This window comes from Macaca mulatta, chromosome 8 (assembly GCF_049350105.2).
Source record: "Macaca mulatta isolate MMU2019108-1 chromosome 8, T2T-MMU8v2.0, whole genome shotgun sequence".
Lineage (NCBI taxonomy): Eukaryota > Metazoa > Chordata > Mammalia > Primates > Cercopithecidae > Macaca > Macaca mulatta.
The window spans coordinates 152200501-152206055 of record NC_133413.1 but is presented as its reverse complement, the minus strand read 5'-3'; positions in this window follow the sequence as shown (position 1 = coordinate 152206055).

The following is a 5555-nucleotide window of genomic DNA, read 5'->3' as shown; positions in this document are numbered from 1 at the left end:
TGTTTTTGAACACATATTATCCTATACAGCTGTGGCTACGTCTTCAGGATAAGCTCCTCAAAGTCACCGTGGGATGAAGCGTGAGAACACTTTTCGGCAGGTTTGTCACCCATCATCCTGTCCCCTGCAGGGTTGTCACCCGTCGTCCCATCCCCTGCAGGGGTGCTGATGTAACGCCCACCCCTGCCGTTGCCGTTAAGCATGGTGGTCCACATGCTTAACACTGGGCAACGGCATGTTTTTGCACAAGGAAGTAGCTGCTGGGTGGAGACATTTACCTTCTTGCTCAGATTTGCAGCTAGTCCTTTAATAATGAAGTTAAATCACTTTTCATTTGTGCCCTAACCATTTGCACAGCTTTTTTGGCACTCTTGCTCATACCTTAGGATGGCCTATGCTCGGCAGATTTTTTATTGTTTATTTATGACACTATTTTAATGTCGTTAGCTCATCAACCTTTTGTCAAAACATATGTTGTGAAATATTTCCCAGTTTCGTTTGCCTTTAATTGTGCTTAAGTTATCATTTGAGTCATGAGGTTTGAATTTTAATGCAGTCACATTCACGGGTCCTTTGTGTGTCTTGGTGGGTCCTACAATCAGCAAGTCCTAGGTGGACATGAGTCTGGGATGGGACCAACACTCTCGGTGGTGGAATAATGGCAGGGCCAAGCTGGCCCACTCAACAGATGCTGGCAATGAGGCTGGGTCCATTTCCAACCTGGCCAACCTTTGGAAATTCTGAGTTTAATATCTGTCTTCATAATGTCTCCCCAGTCACACAAACACCTTATCTTCTAATTTTAGCTCGGTTGTTTTCTTGCCCTTGGGAAAAGCCACAAAGCAGACATTTTCAATTCATTAAACCCCCTACGTGTGTTTTGCATTTCATTTTCAAGATAAAATCCCAAAGGCAGCACACAAACCAGAGCACACGTTCACTAAAGTGCACTGTCCTGCCCACTCCCTTCTCCAGCTTCCCGGCCTGGTCCGTTTCCCCAGCCCTGCAGATTTCTGGGATCCATTCATTCCCCCAAGCTACATGCATTCGCCTGCCGGGGCTGCCATCGTCAAGCACCACAGGCTGAGGGCTTAGACACCAGGGTTCGTTTCCTCTCTGCTCTGGAGGCTGGATGTCGGCCCTTAGGACGTCAGCAGGGCTGGTTCCTCCCAAGGCCTCTCTCTTTGGTGTGTAGACATCATCTTCTCCCTGGGTCTTCATGTGATTGTCCCCTGTGCATGTCTGTGTTCAAATCTCCTCCTCTTCTATGAGGACACCAGTCATATAATGACTACATGGTACCTCTAATCACATTCTGAAAAGCCCTATCTCCAAACACAGTCACTGGGGCGAGGACTTCAGCCTGGGAATTTTGGCGAATGAGATTCAGCCCAGCACATGGCACAACGGGCGTTTCTAAACTGGAGAATTACCCCCACCACTCTACGATAGCACCTGAGAATTCTTCAGCTGTATGTGAATATCAGCCTGGAAAGGTGCAGGTTTTGGCTTTCTTTTTGAGCCAACCCCGAATCATTGATTCAACTGTCCCTCCCTAGTCTACACTGCAGGCTCCAGGGCAGGGCAGGAGAGGGAGCTTTCGAGGCTGCAGGGATTTGTCCTGTACCTTGCGGGAACTTGCCCTGTCTTTGAGGCCTTAGTTCCCATACCTGTGAAGTGGGGGTGAGGATAACTCCCAGGGCAGGGCTGTGGCTGCTGCCTGAGTGGAGCCTCCTAAAACTTCTCTTGGCCCATCTGTGCCCTTCTTATAAAGTCCAGCTTTAGCAAGAACCCTGCTAAGTCAGTTTATCAAGAATCCCTCACCCTTGGTATCTGATCTTCCTTAATATCTCATCAGGTTCGTCATCCCCCACCACTCCCCAGGGAAAGCCTGGTCCTCTGGCCTGCCTTCAGCAAGCATCCTGTTAGGGTGGTTTAGCCAGAACCCCCCTCGCTCTCAATGCTTCCTTCTGGTCATTTTCCATCCCCCGATCCCACCTGTTCCTCAGCTATAATCCCCACTTGCCAGGCTGTATTCAGAGTTAACCCGTCTCTCTCCCACTGCAGAATCCCATTGCCACGGTCCCTGTACCTGTCACAATGGGCCTGAGTGAAGTCTTCCTCAGGGTGCCCTCACAAGCACCACTGAATAGCTGTTTTTTCTAACAATGGTCATGCAACTCTCCTTGCCAGTGGAGTGTGAGGGGTGAAGGCTGGTGTGTGCCTCTTCCAGTCGTGGCCCATCACACCCCCCATGGGAGGCATCACTCTCCATTACCCACTCTCTGTGAATGAAGAGGGCTGGGAGGACCTGGGGCAGGGAGGAGCTACAAGAGGGAGGGAGCCTGGGCCTGCCATGTGAGACGTCACTCACTGAACGGACAAACTGTTCATGTCAATGAGAAATAATTGTAATGTGCATAGCCACTTGGATTTTCCTTGTGTTTGTTTTTGTGTTTGATCCAGCAGTTAACCTGCACTGACCACTGTGCTGGATGGTGCCTCCCAGCACATTCTGTTCTGCGTTCCTTTTCCTTACATACTCATGACTTTCCACAGTAGCAAACACAGCTTACATCATGTATAAAATATAATGGCTTCAGAATGTGTGTGTCCATTGCAGGTAACAAAAGACCCATCTCACAATGGCTGAAGCATGGGTTTCATCTCGTACATTAGGAGATGGAATCAGCCCGGAGTAAATTAAGTCGATGCTTCAGACGTGTGACTGAGGATGCAAGTTTTCTCATCTTTCCAAACAGCCACCTCTTGACCGTTGGCTTTTGTCCTTGGGTTTGGTCCCTCACGGTCACAAGGCGGCTGCAGGAGATCTAAGTGTCATATTTACACACAACAACATCATATCCAGTGGCATGTATGTTACATTTGTCACGTCCAAGGTGCAGAGGTGATTTAGCAATGGAAAGCTAAGATTCATCAACAGGAGAAGACGCGAATCAACTCTGAAATATTCACGGGGTAGAATACTGTTCTTAGTGAAATGCGTGAGCCTCCGTGACACAGAACATCGTGGATGAATCTCATAATGTTGGATTAGAAAGCGAATCTCCACAGAACCCTTATAATCTGATATTGCATGTTGCCATTTCTATGAAGCTCAAACACACGACCTGCTGAAGAGGATTCCATGTATTCCATGTATTTTATCTGGCCGTAGAAAACAAAGAAAGGGAATGATAAACTCACAGTTCAAGGGAGAGATTGCATCTGTGATAAACTCATAGTTCAGGAGAGAGGTCACCTCTGGAGAGGCCACAGGATGGGGCGTGGAGTTGCCGTGGAGGCATAGAACTACCAGGCACTCACCTGCCTACATCCCCTGATTGCTGCACACAAGCCTGGGCCACATTTCCCAGCCTCCCTTGCAGCTTGGTGGCCACATGCCTGAGTGTGGCTCACTAAAGACAAATGCAGTACTGTGTCCTACTTCCAGGCATGGGCCCTACACAATTACCCCATCATCTTCTATGTTCTTTCTCTACTCCATCACCTGCTGCAGGAGCTCCAGGGAGGACTCCAAGGCACTAGAAAACAGCAGGGCCACAACAGAGAAGGAGCCTGGGTCCCGAAGAACCCTGTTCTCCACCCGCATTTGCCCTGGACAGTAAACTGAGCATAGAATAAACCTTTCTCATGCTCAGCCTCTGAGATTGGGGCTGGTTGTTTTTGGCCAGTGCTGACTAAGACCAAATGTGCTAGCTGTGAAGCTGAGTAATAAGTTCACAGGCTCTCCTTTTGTTATTACGAACTCACTTCAATAGGTCTTTCTGAGTTAATAAAATACAGTCCACCCTCTGTTTCCGTGGGTTCCACATCACAGATCCAACTAACAGCAGATTACAAATATTTAAAAGCAAAGTATTATTCTTTTGTTTTCAAATATTTTAAAAATAATATTGTAAATGATTATTTTAAAAATAATAAAATATGCAAATAGTGAATATTTTATTATTTGCATAATAAAAATTTTATTATTGTATCATAAAATATACAAATAAAAAACAATGCAGTGCAATAACTGTATAGGATTTAGATTGTATTAGGTATTATATGTAATCTAGAGATGATTTAAAGTATACAGAAAGATGTGTGTAGGTTGTATACAAATACTGCCCCATGCTATTTAAGAAACTTGAGAATCTGTGGATTTGGGTATCTGTGGAGGGTCCTGGGACCAATCCTTCCAAAGATTATGGTTGCTACGTATGATTAAAATACTTTAAAGCATTCGTCTGGTCCTCTCCCAAAACTTTCTGACCCCCATCCTACTTCTAGAGGAACTCTCTCCTAAAGGTTTATGCTTTTATTTCTTTTGTTACTTACATCGTTAATTAGAAAACAAAAATATCAATTTCTTACTGGTTAACTTTAAATCATATCACTTCCTTTATTGAAATGAAAAAATAATTAATATATTAAATAATTAATTAAATAAAAGTAAGAGAATTACTTCAATGCACTATTTCCTCTTTCTCCTCTTCTCCCTCCTGATATTGGATACTCCTCTGAGTGTGCCTGGCACTCTTCCTGGCTGGATGTGGAACTGTAAGTCCCTTACACTCCCTTCTTTCTTACCCCTCCATTTTCAGCAGCTTCTCCTGGCTCCTCACTTATTAAAGATCCTCCCGTCTTCTCTTCACTTTCCTTCCTGCTTCTCATCTCACATTCAGAGCTTCCTCATCTCACCTTCACATTATCAAGGTTCTTAACATTTGCATTCTGTTCTGTCATCCAAACAAAGCCTTCTATGCTCTGTTGACGGATTGAATATAAGCCCTGAGAACCAAAGAACCAGGTATCTGTCGTTATGACCAAATAAACGCTGCCAGGAGGAAGAGGGCCAGCTCTCCACTAGAATGTGCAGTGAGCCTCCTCCCGTGATTGCATGTCCCCTCCTCCTGAGCGTCTCCAGGAGACACTCGTCACCGAGGACCTGCTGCCTTTCACTCCACTACACAGTGATCTGCCTGTTTTGGGGCGATGACCTTCACTTACGCTCATTCTGTGTGGTTTTCATAGACCCATAATTGCCTCTGTTTTGTCTTGTACTTCTTGCCTCTCTCAGAGCCTCAGTTCTCCCTTCAAACTCTCAATCACAACAATGCACGGCACCAGGTTGCCCTCTCCTGGGGCCTCCAGCCTCCTGTCCCAGTAGGAACTGGCCTCTCCCTTCACTCCCTCCTGGTCAGTTGCCTGCCCTCTTCTTCTGGATGATTCCATCTCCTTTTTTTTTTTTTTTAAATTTACTTCCTCATTTTCCTGGAGTACATCCTCAAGTCACCTTTTTTTTTTAAGCCTTGTTGCCCAGGCTGGAGTGCAATGGTGCGATCTTAGCTCACTGCAACCTCCGCCTCCTGGGTTTAAGCGATTCTCCTGCCTCAGCCTCTCAAGTAGCTGGGATTACAATTACAAGCACATACCACCAAGCCCAGCTAATTTTTGTATTTTTAGTAGAGATGGGGTTTCGCCATGTTAGCCAGGCTGGTCTCGAACTCCTGATCTCAGGTGATCCACCCGCCTCAGCCTCCCAAAGT